Genomic DNA, 20,828 nt, shown 5'->3' with positions numbered 1-20,828 from the left:
CCAGCATCTGATGAGAGCCTTCGTGTTGCATCATAACAGCACACACATCACCTGCTGGGACAGAACAAGAGTGCCAGCTCAGGTCTTTTTTCTTCTTCTTGGAAAACCACCAACACTCTCCTGGGGACCACACCCGCAAGACCACATTTAATCCTACCAAAGGCTCTGCTTCCAAATGCCATCAGTATATGACTTTGGGGATGAATATTTTAGCGCTTGAACTTCTGGGGGACACACTTAAAACACAGTGAACTTACATGCATGCACAGACACACACACACACACACACACACACACACACACATAATGTAAGTGCTTGCTCAGCTGATGCTGCTTGCTATGGGTTTTACTTCTAGAATTTCTACAGAAGGTTCCACTGAAGTGTTGCTTTGCTGATGGTTTGGGCTCTGGAGAGATGAGCTGACTGAGTTTGGCCCCAGCACTGGTCCTCCCAACCATGGCCAGCCTAGTTCAAGAAGGCATATGCCATGTGGAGCAGCTAGGGTTGTGGGCAAGGAATTCAGTATGCCCCCAACATGACATGGACATCAGTTGGCATTAGAGAGTACCTCTGTTTTCCTGGAGAGCCTGTCATCCTGTATTCACTGTGGCATACACTGAGCACTCCTGCTTTTCAAGGCCTGTTCTATAGATGTCATTAATCAACTGTCCACCTGCCCCTGAACCCTTCTCTGTCTTTTAGCTCAGGAGAGATTGGCCTTGATTAGGTTTTGGGAATTTGATAGAGGTGTGGGATTCCACAGTGGGGTCTCCCAGATATCAGAGCTTAACAGGAGGCTCCCCAGAGATCATGCTGGTGGGAAGACAGCCTCATGGAGCCTCCATGGCCTTCCAACGCCTAGCTCCCTGATGCCAGTACCTCTGCTTGTCTTCTGGCTTTTGCTTCTTTTGTAGGTACCTGGGAAAAAGCAAAGACAAAAGCCAACAAAAGCAAAGATCCTTACCAGGATGGGACTATGGGACTGTCAGCTTGTGTGATTTTATGGCTGTTAGCCTATGTGATTTATGCAGGACCTGGAAACCTTTGAAGTAGAAGCTTATATAGACAACTCAAATAATTGATACATTTTCAAAATGACCATTTTATCTAAATCCTAATTTTGAGACATTAGAATCTGCTATTTTGATTTGACTCCCTCAGCTGAAAATGCTTGGATTCAAAACAAGGTGCCTATCCACTGTAAGGCCCTGGGACAGGAGCATCTCTGTAGGGACAGTGCTGTTCCTACACTACTAGCCCTTATGAGATGAAGAGTCAGATGCCCTTGGAGATCTCCAATCACTGCTGCCCCCAATGTGAAATATTACTGTTGTATATTAAGATTGCTGAAGCAAAATCAGTAGGACCAGGTGTAATATTTTCCCTGTGGCATCATTGTAAAATATTCAGTAGTCTTTAAATAATTATCTTCAATAATTTGATAAACTATACTTCTTTTTTATACTTTTATATTATTTATTTATTTATTTATTTATTTATTTATTTATTTATTTATTTATCCTGAGAATTGAACCCAGGGCCTTGCCTGTGCTAAGTGAGTGCTCTATCACTGAGCCACAAATCCAGCCCCAGATAAAGAATACTTCTATAAAAAAATCTTTATGAACCCTAAATCCTTCCAAACTACATGAATTATTCACAGATATTTGTTTTTAACAAGTGAGAGAACAATAATTGTAAATTCCATCCATTTATCACTTAGGGAAGAAAAAAACCAAGATTCATGCAAATAAACATATAAGAATATTTGAATATCAGAAGCACAGTTAGGCTAAAGTCATTTTCGTTTCTCAGCATAATAACCACTTATAAAGTGATTCTATGAAAAAATAAATCTCAGCTTTAGTGTGCACAGGTGAAAATGTACTCAAGGTTAGGTTTTTGAAACATTAACATGTTTTCTGAAGGAAAAACTCTGATTAGCTGAAATGTGATTTATAGAGGAAAAAAAAGCATAATGATTTTTCATCATTTAAACTGATTTCAGATCAGACTGTTAGGAATATTCTTGCAGGCATTTTTATGCATTAAATTCATTTTTATGAAACCCTTAATCCCTTGTCTCACTATTTGCATATATTATAAAGCCATTTTCATCAATATCCTGTTGCTTATTCTGACAAAAAACAGTTTTACAATATTAAGCTTCTGATTTTTAGAAAAAAAGTTTTTATCTACCTATCTACTGATCTGCCTACCTACCTATATATATATTTATTTTTCCCAGGTGAAATCTTAGAAATTTGGAAATTCCTGCAGCTGAGGAAATATAATTGGCTTGTTCCTCCTGATCTAAGTAAGACAGTAAGAGAGTTTTTCAGGCCCTTGACCCCTTTTAGAATTACTTAATCTGCCTATCCCCTCAAATGAAAAACAATTCTGGACAGACTTCCTTGGTTGACTACAGCCCCTCAGTAATACATTTGTTCTTACTTTCATCAGTACTTTAAAATTCTGTGCATACAAATTTGCATATAAATAATATCTTTTCTGCATGCATTATTTTCTGAACTAGATTTAAAAGTTGTTCAGAATATGCATGTATTTCATTTCTCAACACATCAAAATGGAACATATCCTCTGGACTGAAAAAGAGAATGTTTATAAACTCCCCCCCCCATGAACTTTGACTTTTCTTGCTCCTTTCAAAATGAAAGTTTGAATGCCATCAGGTGGCTATTCTCAAGGCCCTCTCATAGAGTGGCTCTCTCAGTGTGTGGACCAGGAAGAACACCTGGATTCAGGAGGAATTTTGCATACTTAAAGATCATTTCTGTATCAGTAGGAAAGAGTTTTGGGACTAATCTGTAATTCCAATATCTGTCATTCCTAATGGCTGGTGGCATATGGATGTCTCTGAGAACTTGTGAACACCCAAGATCACACTTCCCATGGTTGTGCTCACCCCAGGTAACTGGCTTTCCATCCATAATCAAGCAGATTCCCAGTGTCATTGCTACTTTGGACTACAGCTCTGAACCAAGGGAACTAAAGCACTGGCATACTTCCAGTGTTCTAACATACACAGTAAAGAGGATGTGGGAATCCCTATTATAGCACATTCCAAATTCATAAGCTTGGCAAACAGAATTCATGTTATGCAGAATCCAGCCCCACTGCATTCCTGTCCACCTGAGCCCTTACTTGCCTCAAAAAGTACATGCTGTGCAAGAGTCCCACATTGTCCCTGAGTGCAGCCATCCTATGTGGGTAGGCTTTTCACCATTTAGCATGACTAAAGCTTAAACCACTTTGCCAGATTCAACTGTTTAATTCAATGACTCTCAAACCCCAGTCCAATATACAATGAAGGAGGAGAGCCAGGGTGATTTCTGAGATCTTATATGTTTCAATTCACCATGGATTGGAATTATATCTTGCCATAACAAGGTCCAAAGGGGCACATTACTCCTAGTTCTAGGCTAGTATATTTATTTCATATATATAAGGGAGTTATGCCAGCCATAAGCCAAGTTCAAATGAAAGGACTTTTGTTTTCACATCTAGAGCTCCTTTCCTATTTTAACATTGTATTCAAGAATAACTTTATACCTCCAGCTTCTGAGCATTGCCTTAACTCCGATATGTCATGCATTTATCTGAATTCTAATGTTGCCTGTAAAATTATTTCTCAATGCTTAAGAATTCACTTTTAATTATAAATAATGTGGTAACACTACAAGAACAGTTTTCATTTAAGTATTACAACATAGCAAATTAGTGCCCATCAATCGAAACTCTTATTAAATTGCATTTGGTATGAATTTGAAACAATAATTGATTTTATAATTAATGATGTCTCAAGTTCCCTTCAGTGGAGTAGATTCACACAGTAGTGTTTCCTTTTTAAGATCACAGCATTCGTGAACCACCTTACATATTTTTGAGAAAAAAAAATAGTATATGAAGTCCAAATGACTGAAAACATTTAGCTGAATACATACTTGTTTGTTTATTAAAAAAAAAAAAAAAAAAAAAAAAAAAAAAAAAAAAAAAAAAACTTCCTCTGAAATATCTGGGTTTAAACTTCCAGAAAAATCTGGGACACACACAAAATCTGCTTTTAAAGATTTATTTAATATTTTATTCCAAATCCTGTGAATTCAGGTAGAAATAAAATTAATGCACTGGGGCTGGGCTTGTGGCTCAGCACTAGAGCGCTTGCCTAGCACATGCAAGGCTCTAGGTTCAATCCTCAGCACCAAATAAAAATAAATAAATAAAGGTATTGTATCCAACCACAATTAAAAATAAATAAGTATTAAAAAAAAAACAAAAAAAAAAAACACTGTGGATATAGTTCAGTGATAGGGCACTTGCCTAGCATGTCGAAGGCCCTGAGTTCCATTTCCAGTACCATGCACAATAAAAAAAAGGAAAAAAAGAGATAAGAACAAGCAAAGGAAAAAGACTATTATTTAAAAGAATGTACTGGGGAAGAACTAAAAATTGTAACCAACTGAAGTTTTTTTTTTTTTTTTTTTTTTTTTTTTTTTTTTTTTTTTTTAATTTCTTTTTCCAGTTACATGTCTAAGAGCCTATTTTGCCTGACAACAGAAAGACTCAAGTATATTGCTTCCTGGTTTTAAAATAATCAAAATCATGTGATTCCACATAACCTCTAGAGAATCAAAATTCTGGAGGAAGAATTGTTGCTGTCTTCTCACTGACTGTCCTGTTCATCACCTTAAGAAGAAAAGGTTTTCAGCCTGCTTGAAAGGCAAATTTTAATCATCCAAATTCTTATTCTCATCTTGCCACTGAAAATTTCTTTTCAGCAAAAGTGTTATCATGTGGAACTACTACCACTAAGAGGGAGAATTTAGGCTCCACTGTTTTGGATTCTCTCAAGTTTGATCAAACTGCATAAAATTCAGTTTTCTTTTTTTTTTCATCTTTTTTGGCCTATTTGTTATGCAGGCAAGTAGATCAATCCAGCCAGCCAACATTCAGGCAAGGTTCATGGGTTAGGGTGCCCGAAGGAAGATTCCAAATGAACAGTATAGTTCTAAAATTATAACCAATATCCCTTAAATGAATTGCCAGGTACATTTTACAGGATCAGCATATTTTTTGTAAAGAACTAGAATGTAACTTTATTTCCTTGGCTTTTATCATATTTCTTGGCAAACAGTAGGTATTTAATAAATTCTTTCTGCATTAAACTGATAAGGACTTTAGTTGGAGAGTTTTTTATACAAATTTTAAAATATCCATATATAAATTATGTCAACTGTGACATATATTGAATTCAAAGCATTTAAAGAACTGAATTCATTGTAAGAAGAGAACAAAGGGGTCTTAATTTTCCAGGTGAGTGTGTGAGGATAAGTGATAAGAGAAGGCAGAAAAACAGACTGAGAAAAGGGTTTCTCTCTGACTAACAGGGGAGGCTCCCCCTTGTAGAACTCATTTCTGAAGACACTCCTATCCCTGCTTAAATAAGCATGCTAGTAAAATTCAACAAGCTACCACATTTAGAAATGTCTCAGAAGGAATCCACAAATTAGAAGTTGAGGACATATGTGCATTAGAAGAAAATAATGTCTGTAGATTTGTCAAAATTGTACAATTCCATGCAGTAAAATTCAAAGAAACAGGCACCACAATGGTTTATCTGATGCACACAGCCAGGAAAGTATTTTCTACATACTGAAAAACTTGCCCAAATAAGAGTCAGAATTCAAGAGACCTTCTGGCTAAAGGGCTGAAGGATAGTGAGACTACCTGGTTAGCCAACCCCAGGATCCCAGCAGGAACCTTGGAACCCTGAAGGTAAAGCAATTTCCTCAAACTTGGAAATGAATATGTCACCTGGAACATTCTAAAAACTAACAATTCCTCACCTCCTCAACTGAAATTTTGACTTCCTAACTGAAGCTTACTCTGAGCCCCACCAAACCAGAGCACTTAGGATACAGTGGAGGGTATTTTTGTACTAAAGTACTCAAGGAAGTCAGACCATGAACTCCAAAGAAGGAAATGCACAGATTTGGGCTGTCAACACCCACATCTCTGCAGTGATAGACTTCTGGACTATGCAGGGGAACAGCTCCCTGTGACATATGACATTGCAGTTTGCACAAGGTTAGTCTTGGTGTCTACAGTGTGCTCTGTGGTTGAGGTTGGCACTACTACTGGACAGAGTGGGACAGTGAAAAGTCACAATGCAAAACCCCAAATCCCAATCAAAGGAGTGCTTGGGAGTCACAACTGGGACGATTGGCTGTTGACTTTTATTAGTATTGATTTTGCCTTTAATACTCAGTTTTAAAGATTTTAACAATCTGTAGCTCACCGGCTGGAGAATTATCTTGATTGCATAAATTTGATATACCAATTTCAAAGGGCACTATCTGTTAGTCTAAATGCAAAAGTTACTGGATTCTATAAAATCCTCAAATTCCATATTCGAATTGTTAAAAAGCAATCAAGCATGAAATTGAAAAAAGCTTTTGTTCACAAACTTATTCACATGAATTATCAAAATTTTGTAACTGTCAAAAATTCTGTTGGCAGGAGTCCTCCTCCCTTCCCCGCCCTGGACCTAGTGTTGTCCGCTCGCCCCAGGGTGCCATGGCCTCAGCTCCTGCACCAGCTATGGCACACCTTGGCCAGCAAAGGTGAGGCGGCAGAGGGCTCAAAGTCCGAGCAGTTCTCAGAGACTTCCGAGCTGGAGGATGCCACTGCCCAGGACCTGTCCAACTGTCTCAGCGGCACCCTCAGCTTCACCAGCGCTGAGCACAACAAGGAGGCAAGACCCCACTCATCTTCCTGGGACACACAACGCGAGAAGACAGAGCAGAGTCCCTCACCTGCATCGAAACCTGCAGCAGATGTTCTGGGGCCCAATGGCTGCCAGCTCCTTCCCCTGTAAGGGCCTGCACCAGAATTTTACCACAGAGATGATTCCCGGCCTTAGCAGAGCCTTTGGACATTTTTGGGGGGCCACCTGCAAGCCGTGCCTGAGCTATGCCATGCCCCAGACCTGCAGGACTTGTGCTGCCAGAGCTCTAGCGGGCACAGAGACTCACCTGTACCAGATTCTATCCTGAGGCCCTGGCACTCTGGGCCAATGCCTGACAGCTTCAGACCCAGCTGGATGCCCCACTTGGGCCGAGACTGTCCTCTGCTGACCCTAGCTGGGCTGGCTGTGTGCAACCAGGAGCTGGAGGACCCTGTGGAAGCCTGGGCCTGCTGTGAGAAGTCCCTGCAGCTGTTGGGAGAAAAGAGCCCCCATTCTTTTCTGTCACCCTTCCTAGAGGCCCATGTCTGGCTCCCCTGGCACCTAGGTCTGGAAAAATGCCACTCAAGAGTCCCTGCTTCAGGCGCTGCAGGAAGCAGGCCTTACCACTATGCCACCCCCAGCCTCAAAGTATTGCTCATCAAGAAGGTACTAGGCTAACCCTCACCTAGTCTTAAAACCACTGTGGGGAGAAGTGCTGCCCCAGGATTTGGGGAGCAGGGGACTGAAGAGGAAGACATGGAAAGCAGGTAGAAGCCTGCAGGGGTACTGAGAGCCCCCAGAAGTTCCACAGAGAATTTGCAGTGGACAGAAGAAATTTTGTTGTTGACTTGGGCTGAGGACAAGTGCCGCAGTCCGGCTGCTGCAGCAAAATAACCGGGGGGTGACGAATAACTTGTGTACGTTGATACAGCAGGAGAGGGAGCCGTTTATTGCAGGACAGGAGCAGTATTTATACATTACACACAGCTTATCGAATTAGCATAAACTAGATACGTCAGTCAACCAATAAGGAATCTCCACACTTAATGGCTCGCTTTTGTTACTTCTCAAACCACTCCCTCTGGCATTTTGCCAGGCACCATCCAGACTTGTTTACGAACTCTAACATTCCCCTGGCAAAATGCCAGGTGTTATTTTTGACTTGTTTACAGACTCTAACATTTCCCCCTTTTGTTTAATTTAAATAACGACCATAGCGGTTTTTACAGAAACACCATAAATAACCTGCTACAAACAGAAAGGGAGGATACAAAATGCCACAATACCAAGCCAATTGATGGCTCCATGCAAGAAGCCCTTGGAAAAATTATACCAGCAATGACACTGTTAGCAAAGATACTGAGTTACAATTTGTTATAGATTATAGTTTGTTGTCTCAGTCCAGGTAAAGCAGTGTCTCAATAGATTAACTCACAGTCCAGGTATATCACAGTCCAGGTAAGTTCTGCAGGCAGCTGGCTTGATTCGAAGTCTCGTCCATTTCTCAGCCGAAGTCTTGTCCGGTTTTCAGCAACACTGGAAATTTTTCCATCCTCGTCCTCACCGGCACTGGGACGAAGGCAGGAACTCTTGCAAAGATGCTAAAGAAAATCCTGTAGCATTCCACTAAGAAAACAACCTTCTGAACAATTTAGTACATTATCTCAAGGTTTTTTTTGCATTTGAAATAAGCATTAATAGTGCTCATTACTCATCAGCTTCCAGGTGTGGGAGAACCATTGTAGCTTAGTTATTGGCATTGAAAATGACCAAACATCAGGGACACCAGTAGCGTCTTCTGCGGCTGTAGCGTCCCGGGTAGCCCCAGATGGCCCTGGGGAGAGTCCCGGACTCAAAATGCTACTGGGCACAGGGAGCAAGAGCCTGTGAGACTGTGTCTCCAGGTCAGGTCTAGACTTGGGCTTGTGGCAGTGGAAGAGCCAGCTCCCAGGCCAGGAGGCGGGGAAGGGCCAGTTGCCGCTGCCTCTTGGAAAATCCTTGCTGCGCTGTGACCGGCTTGCACACTCGGCAGCCGCCTCTCCGCTTCATGCACCCTCCGGTAATGAAAAGTATTTAGTAATAGCCTTTTGCTGCAATGTTTTTTCTGATAATCCTTTTTCTTTTGAATTTTCTTTTTCTTTCTGACTAGAGTTCCTGGGCTCTTATCAACACATGCCTTAACTATTCTTGGTTCCACTGGGGTGCCTTCTTCCCTTAGTAATTTAATTCTCACCCCTTCCATATTTTCATCACAAAGACAATATAATTCACTGAGACAAAACAAGACACAAACATACTGCATCAATCTTCTCCATTTTCTTGAAATGGCCATTTTTCCTCTCGCCCTATCTGCCTAGGGACGAGCAGATTTGCTCCCGTCCTATCTATGGACGGGCAGCTTTTTTTTTGTCACTTACCCCCGAGTGTCCCGGGGCTCCCCGTACGGGCCACCATCTGCCGCAGTCCGGCTGCTGCAGCAAAATAACCGGGGGGTGACGAATAACTTGTGTACGTTGATACAGCAGGAGAGGGAGCCGTTTATTGCAGGACAGGAGCAGTATTTATACATTCCACAGAGCTTATCTAATTAGCATAAACTAGATACGTCAGTCAACCAATAAGGAATCTCCACACTTAATGGCTCGCTTTTGTTACTTCTCAAACCACTCCCTCTGGCATTTTGCCAGGCACCATCCAGACTTGTTTACGAACTCTAACATTCCCCTGGCAAAATGCCAGGTGTTATTTTTGACTTGTTTACAGACTCTAACAGACAAGCTTTAGCTGGGGGTTTGTTCCCAAGGAATGGTACAAGGAGGAAGTGTGACACAGCCTCTCTAGCATATTCACAGCCAGGTGCCATGGCACAGGTGAGGATGAATGTGTCCTTTCCATGGGCCTCTAAGTCAGCAAGTCAGCGTGACTGAAGTCTTGCATTTGAGAGCCAGAGGAAGGGCTGTAGTTCTGGCCCAAGGAAATTAAAGAGCAGCCACTCCAGGAAAAAATAAATAAATAAATAAATAAATAAATAAAAGAATTCTGTTAATTATGCTACAGTAGAAACCCAAACACATTTCAAAGGTGCATTTGTATATTTGTGTGTGTGTGTGTGTGTGTGTGTGTGTGTATGTGTATATATGTATATACATATATATGTGTGTGTATCTAGTAAATGCTAAATTAACTGTTAATTATATGATTATAATCATGTTGACTTAATCATTCTACATTATAGATATTGTACCTTGTAAATGTATACAATTATTATTTGTGAATTAAAAATAATTTTGTTTTAGTTTTTCTTTCTTTTTTTTTTTTTTTTTTTTTTTTTTTTTTTTGGTCACTGTGACCAAAGTACCTGACAACAACTACTTAGAGAAGTAAATATTTATTTTGGCTCATAGTTTTAGAGGTTCAGTCCATCATTAGCCAACTCCAGAGCTCTGGGCCCAAGGTTAGGCAGAGCATCATGGTGGTGGAAGGAATAGCACAGGAAAGCAGCTCAAGACTTGACAGCAGGTAGGAGAGGAAGAGAAAGCATATTTCTCTTTCCAGGGATAAAATATAAACCCCAAAGTCATGGCCCCAGTAACTTACTTCCTTCAGCCACACCCTAACTGCTGCCTGCATTTACCACCCAATTAATCCATATCAGTGGATTAATCCACTTATTAGGTTACAATACTCATACTGTAATCATTTCACCTGTGAAAATCCTTGCATTGCCTCACACATGCATTTTTGGGAGTCACCTCAGGTCTCTCCTATTAAGCTAGAGACTCCCTACTTTATAATAAAATAGAAAAATTAAAAAATGCCATTGCCAACATATAGGTATTTGGTGTTTCAAATAATCAACTAGAACATTCTAAAACTGCCCATATAAATTTTCTTGCATTGTTTTGTGTTATAGATGTACGCCTGTCTGTTGCTTCCTGCCTCGTTTCTTCCATTTTGAGAAAACCAGGAATAGTTCCCTGCTAAATGTGGGCATGTCCATGGATGCTCTGTCTGAGGAGCTCCATCTGGGACGGCTCTTGTTTCTAATGAAGCATATGATTTTCCTCAATGCTGTGCCTTTGTGGTCACAATCTCTTCATGGAAGTAAAAACTGGATTTGGGGTCTAAAATATGGTTTTATGTCAGCTGCTGAGAGGAAGTGCAATCAAACCATTCCTAGCAAGAATATTTATAAATGAATCCATCATAAAATATCATTTCTTTTTCAACCAAAATGGATAGTAATTTATTTGATGTATTCAAGAAATGCACAAAAATTACATAAAGAAAAAAAGGAAGAATATTACTTTATTTTCAGAATTTGGATTCATATGATAATGTAATTTTTAATGTAACTAATTTATGGGAAATTATTTCTAGTTTCATATGCTGGGTGGTTGTAAAAGCAACCTTAGTTCTGTGATTCTTCTTTACACCCCAAGTACTTGTCTGTCCTTTCATAAATCTGAGGACAGACTCTTCTACTATCTGGCAAACAGACAGAGTGGGAGGATTCAGGGTATTTCACCAATCAGCCTCAGGATACTTTGTCTCTGATTTTTCCTAGAATGTTTCTGCTCCTTGTATGTAATACCCCTCCAGACATCAGATTCTCATTATAGCTCCCCTATTTAATGCAATGTTTACCTGAAATCATTTCAATAGTAATAAATAACTTGAGTGTCTGCCTAAAAAATTTCCATGAAACAATCACTTCCTTTAGACAGGTGTACACATGCTTGTAATCCAAGGAGCTCAGGAGGCTGAGGTTGGAGAATTGGACCACATCTATCTTTTGTACTCACTTTCTTATTTGTATTTTAGGAGCTGTAGTTTTTCTTCCTGTCACCATTATATTTTCAGCCTTCTGCATATTCCACATGTTAATTTACTCAGTCAACAAGTTTTTAAAAATTGGAGAACATTTGCTATATTCTAATAAGTCAAGATGCAGGTGGGAATTATTATTTGGATAAACCTAGTTATTTTCACTTTGGTGTAAGAAGACAAAGACCTAATATTTTTGTTATTAATTGTATACCTTGTATTATTAATTGGATATACTAATATTGTTGCTCAATAGTAGATGATATTACACTTATTTTTCTTCTTTACTCTTTCTATGTAAGCATCTCAACTATCTATTTGCCTTGCCAAAATAAGCCCAAAGCATAAATTTATTGATAGAGATTTGGAAGAACCAGTTTACTCCAACAAAATATATTTTTTCAAAGGTACTGCTAAAAATGAAATGGCAAGTGCCTGGGAGTAAATATTTGAAAAACATCCAAATAATTTGTGACTTGTCCAGTTTTTTTTTTTTTTTAATTTTTAGTTGCAGTTGGACACAATACTTTTATTTTACTTATTTACTTTTATGTAGTGCTGACAATCAAACCCAGTGCCTCACATGTGCTGTACAAGCACTCTACCACTAAGCCACAACCGCAGCTCTGACTTACTCATTTTTTGTCCAAACTCATGAAAAAAAAAATAAATGAATTGCAATGGTAATATTGAGAGCCACTTAATTTGTTAATGTTTTTAATGGAAACTTAATTTGCCAAATAGTAATCCCACAGGTCAATTAATTGTACCACAGAGTATGTAGAAAGGGAAGAACTATCTGAATTTTTATCCATACCTGTGTGCATTTGTGTGTGCAGGTGCTCATGAATTATGAAGGAGTTTACACTGTCATACGACATGACCCCAGCTGGTGGGGAGAGATAAAATGAATGTGGATGGTGGCAGAAACTGGGCTTGTCAGAGGTGCATGAGCTATAAGAGGAGACATGCTCTTACATGTGGAACAGCTGCTCAGAACCATAGAGAAAGGAATAGAGATCCCACTCAGAAGGAACACACACCAAACCATAGGAACACAAGATGTTCCAAGAGTCTACTGGGGGTCCAGTGGGTACAGTCTTGTGAAGAGACGCCACCATGGCTGGGTGGTTGTCGTTGAGGCCAGGCTGAGAACAGTGGTAAAGAGAAGGGGCCTTTCAAGGAATGTGAGCATGTTTCATATGATGTGAATGAACATATGAGTTCTGCCCAGGAAAATAAGGTCATCATGTAAGTAAACTTTAGCAAGATTACTGTAGCAACAGGACAGCAAAAAGATTAATAGATGAGTTGGAGACAGGGAAACAATGAAGACAACAGTGCAAGTACCAGAAATATGGAGAGATTGAACAAGCCTGTGACAAGATGATTGAAGAAAACCAGAGCAAATTCAGAAGATGGAACTCTACCTCATCCTTCAGCGTCAGACAGTGTTGTTCTCTCTAGGGATCCACACCAATGTCTTCTTGTACATTCAAGTGAAGATGGCATTCCTGTAACAGATATACATTCACCTAGAGGCTAATACTCACTAACCTATCAGGAATGTTGCAGGATCCATGTTGGTGGCCAGACATCATATGTTGTAAAAGACTTAAAAAATACATTCTGCTAACAAGCAGCACATGTACCCAGGGTTTATTATCCTGACACAGACACCTGGACAATGTCCTGGAGAGTTCCTTTCAGCTCATAGAAAATATGTGAATTTGAAAAAAAAGATTTAAGCTGCTTATGACAAGTTGATTCAAACAGTTAAAATCTGAGGGATTTTATTATTTACAGAGATATGGTATTCTAGAAAATAAAAATAGAGCAATATGCCATAGTAAGACTTTCTGACCTTGAACAAATGTTTTTTACATCCCTATTTTGTAATATTTCATAATAGCACATTACTAGTGAAAATATTTTCTGCAATGTAAATACCTAGTGTAAATACTTTGCCCTAAGATATTGTTTATTACTCTACACAAGGTCATGGACCAAGACTATGTTTCTGATTTTATTCTTTAAATCAACAGGAGCTAAATTCATTGAGAACTTACTTCTTGGTTCCAGGCACAATATACATATATATTAGTATAAAGGAGGTACATATCTCCTTCGTACTAATTTTATTAGGTAGGTTACTTGTATTCACTATATTTTCAGAGAGGAAAAGTAAGTTACCTTGATGTGAACCTGTAGAAACAGGCATCTGTTTATACCCACACCACTCCTTTCAGAAAGTGTGATTCATCATGTTAGCACATCATTAAATTGCTGCTGAAATCATCTCTATAAGCTCCATTATACCCCATATATAAAATTCTGAAAAATTAAATTAGAAAGCATTTTCATTTCAAAATAGAAATACTCTCTAAGCATTATCATCAGCATGTTATAGGGTCAGTAATGTTTTTGTTGAAAATGACCAGCCAGGTACAGACTCAATCCCCCAGCACAGACCAGCAGTGTGGAGTCTACAAGCATAATGGGAAATTCTTTTGCTCTGACTGGTTAAGTGGTTTCCAACCCAAGAGGCAATCATAGCCCAAGTAAATTTGGCCTCCTGGGTATCAAAGAGTGAAATGGATACAGTGACCATGCTGAAATGTAATAATCCTCATCCACCTGCACATCCCCTGCCCTGAATTTTCCATTCTGGTCCCCAGCCCCACCCTGGTTTTTCTCAGGCTTGTATATCTTGTATTAGATGCTGCTTTGAGTACCAATTAGACACTGCAAACCAGGCTTCTGGAAAACTATGGTTACACACTGCTTCTAGGCACCTTTGCCAAACTGAGTAGAATCTAGCCTGGCTTAGATCCAATTTGGAATCTCAGGTCCTTGGATACAATAGTTTTGCCTAATAGGATACTAAGTCCTTCTCTTTCTGCTCTTTGGTGTTGGGGTGGTTTTCTTTACACTGTTCTTTCTCAGCTCCAACTCAGGTGCTCCTTCACCTTTAGTAACATGTGCCATGATTCTTAAGAATGGTTTAGACTAGAAATTATGCAACACATTTCACTACTAAAAGGAAATGAATTACTCAAAATCAGCCATCTGACCAATGGGTCAACAGTTGAAAGTTCAACTACAAAATATTTCAACTAAAAATTATTTATGAAATTCACATGGGAATTCTGCATTTCTCACACATTTTCAAAATAGCATATTTAAATATATAGTCATGGGCTGGGGAGGTGGCTCAAGCAGTAGTGCGCTTGCCTGGCATACGTGCAGCCTGGGTTCAATCCTCAGCACCACATACAAAACAAAGATGCTGTGTCCACCGAAAAACTAAAAAATAAATATTAAAATTCTCTCTCTCTCTCTCTCTCTCTCTCTCTCTCTCTCTCTCTCCAAAAATAAATAAATAAATATGTAGTCATATGTTGCTCTATGATGGGCACACATTCTAGGAGATGCATCCTTAGGTGATTTTTTATCATTGTGTCAACAATATTAAAAGTGTATTTACACAAATCTAGATGTTATAATAGGCTACCATACTCATAGGCCATATGGTACAGGCCACTGAGCCTTGGACACAAAGCTGTACAGCATGTTACTGTACTGAATACTGTAGGCAGTTGAAGCACAATTGTACCTGTATATTTCAACATAAAAAAGGCATGATAAAAATGCAAGACCATAATATTTTTTTTTGGTTCCATCATAATCTTTTGGAATACTCTCATATATGCAGCTGTCATTGATGGAAATGTCATTACGGAGTGGAATATATTAGTTTCTTCAGGTATTGGGTAATTACTTACTGAGTACCATTAGTGGGCCACCACTGAGACAAAGACATGTTGTTCTGTTTCAGAAATTTTAGAATCTGAGAAGAAGACACATAACCAAATATCTTTCACATGAAGCAGATAATCTGAAAATAAATGCTTTTCATAACATATTAAACTATTTAATGAGTTGGTGCACTGTGATTTATTATCAAGGTGATATAGATGAAGCACCTGATCAAGGACCAGGTCACAATCAGTTCCTGGTTCTACCACTAGTCAATTGGAAGGACATTACCTCCTGTCAAGATTGTTAGGCCTGGCTGGGTTTGTGGCTCAGTGGTAGAAGCATGTGTGAAGCACTGGGTTCTATATTGAGCACCACATAAAAAAATAAATAAATAAATAAAAAGGTTTAATATCCATCTACAACTAAAAAAATACTAAAAAAATACTGAACATCACATATATATATATATATATATATATATATATATATATATATATATATATATATATATATATATATATATATATGATTGTTAGGTCTGTCAAGATCATTAGGTAAGACCAGTTTTGCAACATGTGTGAAACAATGAAAATGATATTTGGGGATTTTACCTTGCAAATACATATTGAAAACTCACTATCCCCCAGAGCCTCCTCTATTATCTGAGGACAACTAAAACAAACATTAAGTCTGATTTCTTGGGACTTGGTATGAGGGAATAAACAAATAAGTGCATTGTGTTTCAAATGACAATAAGGGCCAAAGTCTAAAACAAGGCATTTCTCAGTGTGGTTGGGCAGTTTGACCTTGATCTTGGGGATGCCAAACAGTATTTTGCCTGAGGTAAAGTCAAAGTAGCAAAGACAGTGCAAAAAAGAGGTTGGCCATGATGGCAAAATTTCGTCACTTGCACCCAAATTTGAAATAAAGTGTTGTGATTCGTAAAACAATTTGAGTCAAAGATTTCTCTTGTTACTTAAGTCCATCTGGTTGGGTTTTCTATCTCTTATAACTGGGAAAATGCTTGCTACTGTGGTTAGTGTACAATTTGTAACTGATAGGTACTTGCTTGGTGCTGCACTTTGAGTGAGTCAACCTCTGGAAAATCCATGTTGAAATCTGATTGCCACTGTGTTGGAAGCAGGGCCTTGAAGAAGCTATTAAGTTGTTAAGATTGGGGACTGTCTTCTCCTCAGAAGTGGGTTTTCTCCACAAGAGATTATTAAGAAGCAAATCTGACCTCATATTTGGTCTCTTCTCCAGGAATACACTTGCCCTTCTACTTTTCTGCAAATTTATGATACAGCACAAGGCCCTCACCAGATGTGGCCACCCAATTTTGGAATTTTAGGCCCTAGAACTGTGAGTTAATGGACTTCATTCTTTATCAATTACTTTGTGTTGAGTATTCTGTCACAGTAAGAGAAGGACTAAAACACTATCCATATCCCTACTTTTAATATCTATATTTTTTGCTACTCTCTATATACCCATTAAGTTTTGAAAAGTTTAAGATGAAGAAGTCACCATGTTACAACTCCAGATCCATCAAAATTGTAAATGGGATCACAGAGGAAAACCTCAAAGGGAGCAGATCTTAAGAAAAGCAGTGAGAGGAAGGGCACTATTTTGGCTACTCATATCCGTATAGGTCAGCCAGATAATCCATGGTGTCACATCCAGTCATCCTCCCTCTGAGAACATGGTGGAGGAGGATGCCCATGAAGGCTCCTATAGTATCTCTGAGGCAGGGGAAGTCTGTTTAAATTATTCCCTAGAGAATGGGATTCTGGTTATTCGTGTGTGTGTGTGTGTGTGTGTGTGCGCGCGCGTGCACGTGCATGTTTCATGTTGAGATGCATGCTATCTGACAGCTTTCTCACTTCTTCCTGATTCACCCATGGTTATGGTCACAAGAAAACTCCAGGAACTTAGATGAAAATCAATGAAATCAATTATCAATAGTGACATCAATCTCTCAAAGATTGGATTTTCAGATTTACAAATCTGCAATTCACCATGAAAAAAAAGATAATAAATTACTGTGACCATAAGTGTATCCTTATTATACAGAAAATCAAGCCTTATACTACAGTTCAATAAAGATCATTTCACTTTATCCAAAAGGTGTTTGATTCTGAGATCTGTTAACTGTACTGTGTTGTATAGCTGATTTATTTTCCTTTATATTTTAAGAAAGGAAATAATAATTCAGGGTTAGTTCTCTTAATTTTTTTTTTCATATTTTGCTTTATATTTGAAGATAGGACATAATAATTTGGGGTTAGTTCTCTTAAAATTTCTTAAATAAACCTAAAACTCTAGTCAATGTGTCACCTACTATCCCCAAATTTTAGGCCTCCTACTCACCACTGTACATCTTACAGCATAAAAAATGTGTTCTAAAATGTCAAAGTTTACAAGTTGTTCTTATCAGAATATCCATGAACCAAAACAACACTGCAAAGATGCCTAAAATCTCAGACACAGAGTTTTAATAGCATTTCTTAGGAAAACAAAGGTTAGCTATCAAAAGGGTTGTGCAACATTGAGGTCCATAGCTTCTTACTGAAACCTAAAATCCTACCCTGTCTGAAAACTCTTCTTTAAATTTTCTCATACCCAGGAGGCTGAGGCAGGAGGATTTCAAGTTTGCAGCCAGCCTCTGCAAATTAGAAAGACACTAAAAAACTTAGGAAGACTCTGTCTCAAAAATTAAGAAGGGTTGGGGATGTGGCTCAGTGATAAATTGCCCTAGGGTTCAATCCCCAGTTCAGTAAAATAAATAAATAAAATATCTTTCATAACGGGACAGAAACTAGAATACCTTTCTACCATGACTTGCTAATAACCAATTTCAAATACAAGTTTAAAGTGCTTTACTTGTACATACACACACACATATACAAATACTTACCAAACAGGAAACAAATATTAGCTTATCTAATTAGCTTATCTAATGAGAATAATAACATTTACTCACCATTATTTATATTTGCACAAGTCAGACTATCAGAAAGGGAACCCTAAGAAATTATCAAATGTACTTTTTCTTGTCTCTGTGAACTTTTAAAGCCATAAGCCATTTAAATATAATCTTGACATTTGAAGAACCACCAATAGCCATCTCTTCTCTGTGGGGATTGGCCTCATTATCTAAAATGGTTGTGACAATGTAAATTTATTTTTTAACATTTAGTTTGAGTATTTAAGTATATCTAAATAAAAAGAAGGCAATACATGAAAGCTAGTGTTGATATTTACAGAGTCAGCCAGAGAGCCACAGGGAGCTGAGCTTAGAAACACCTTCACTGCGGCAGGTGTACTGCACCTCCCCATAGACCACCTGCACATGTAACTCCTTAGAAAGAATGCTCAGTGTCAGAGAGGGAACCCTCTTGGGTTCCAGGGAGAGCAATACAAATGAAAAACAAAGAGTAAAACTGCTAACAACATCAATATCAAAGCCCTCTGCTCCTCTCATGGCAAAGGTCACTGAATCCACATTTTCTCCAAGTAATAGTGACCTACAGTGACTTACTTTTTAAACTGTAGTTTAAATTCTTTTCTACAAGCAAATTTTTAATTCCTTAGAAAAATGACAAGTGCTTTATTTCAGTACCTGAGAATTAGGTTTTATGTAAATGATCTATTTTAATTTATTCCTGGAGGTGGTCACTTAATGCTAAGTTAATACTGTATTGGAATCACCAATTATCATGTGCAGTGACTGCACACACATTACTGCCTTAAATGAGTGAATACTAAATTATTAATCTATGGGGCATGAATAAATGTGGGTGGAAAGGATAAATTTGTAATACTATTCCTTCAGATTGACTTTCCTGATGATGTTTGGGCTGGACTCCTGACCCCAAAGGTAAATCTGGAAAACCAGCAGCAAGGTTAGTTTTCTAACCTGCCTAACAGTACTTTCTTGAAAGGCTTACTAGTTTGTCTTCCTGTCCACACAGGAAAGGAAGAGAGACAGAGGGGACTTTCTGAAGAAAAACCTCAAGGAAAGCCCTGTTACAGAGATTTTGATCTGAATGAAACTTTTAAAATTTTTGTTAATAATTGTCAGATGGAAATATCTTAAAGTCTGCTGATTCAGTTTAACCCAGAACTGAGAAATTTATGTGGCTGAACTGAACTCACAAAATTTGTAAGTAGAAAAAATCACAAAACTCAACCAGATGAACTTTTAAACTAAATAATGCTACATCCATATATGAAAATACAAGTCAAGTTTTTACATATAATTATACTGCAATGATTTAAAAAAAAAATGGAAGGGAAAGCAGTAGGGGAGAGGAAGGGAGCCAGGGGTAGGAAGAACAGGAGGGAAAAAGCAGGTATTGGGGAATGAGGTTGATCGAATTATATTATGTATGTATGAATAAGCCACAATTAATACCACTGTTATGTGTAATTACAATGCACTAGTAAATACCATAAAAATAAATTAATCTTAATGGAAGGCTGTTTTTCCTTTAAGCAGAAGCCATTTCCTGGGGAGGAATATGCCAGAAAGATCCAGATTAGTACCTGAATTCTCTGTTTTCTGGTCCTCCCCTTTGTGCAGAGAACCAACTGCATGCATCTAGGCTATGAAGTAGAGAGCTGGATCTGTTGTTTCTTTTTCTCATATAGTTCTTATGAAGTGCATTTATAATAAAATGGTATTAATTGACCACAGTGGGATGCTCTTCTCACTATTTCTAGAAGTTCACTCACCTTATCTCTCAGTATTCTTATGCTAATTTTAGGTTTTAGTAGAACTGTAACTTTCTCAAAAATATGCAAAGCAGGCTCTTAAGTTTGGGCTCATAGAAGTCAAAAGTATGACTTATACATGTTAGATATGACAAGAGGAAAAACTATTGTAAAACTGCAATTGCATATAATGAATCAAAATGCGTTCTGCTGTCATATATAACTAATTAAAATAAATAAATAAAGTTTAAAAACTATCCTATTAGCAGTAGGGGCTTAGAGATATTTTTAATGCCTCATTTCCAGAAACAAACCAACGATTATATTTGTAAATATTAACAGTAACAACACAATTTCTAAGTTTTCAATATAAGGTTTTAAAGATCCTGTACTGTGTGCTGCAAGTCTGCAGAGACAAAAGATCGAGTATCCAGAGCAAGGCTCCCGCCATAGGCTCCATGTCCACATTCTTAGGGGCGCTCCCAACCACACCCACATTTTGCTCGGTGCAGAAGTCTGGCGCGCACTCTCCTTTCCTTTCATCTTGGACCCAGAGTGTAGATACAACCTACAGCAGAACCCACTCACCAGCCACCCAGTGCTCCTCGCCTGGACACCAGCGGATCCCTGCGTTCCAGTGGGCTCTGGGCCGGCCCTCCTTGGGTGCCGCTAGAGTCCCTGGTGGTAATCCAAAGAAGTGCAGGAAGGGACACCAAACTTGCCTGAAGAACTTTTGCAATTAAATAATTAATTAAATAATTATTAAAATAATAA

At 38.5% G+C, this 20,828-nt stretch overlaps 1 pseudogene; it reads left to right on the top strand.

The window, feature by feature from the left end:
• The first annotated feature begins 6,702 nt into the window (after positions 1-6,702).
• LOC124086164 (sorting nexin-21-like) lies at positions 6,703-7,427 on the top strand (annotated as a pseudogene).
• Positions 7,428-20,828: the final 13,401 nt, after the last annotated feature.

Source organism: Marmota monax, unplaced genomic scaffold (genome assembly GCF_021218885.2).
Source record: "Marmota monax isolate L192 unplaced genomic scaffold, Marmota_monax_Labrador192_F-V1.1 WCK01_AAM20220418_F8-fsc00334, whole genome shotgun sequence".
In the NCBI taxonomy this organism is placed as follows: Eukaryota; Metazoa; Chordata; class Mammalia; order Rodentia; family Sciuridae; genus Marmota; species Marmota monax.
This window is presented reverse-complemented; position numbering and strand designations above follow the sequence as displayed.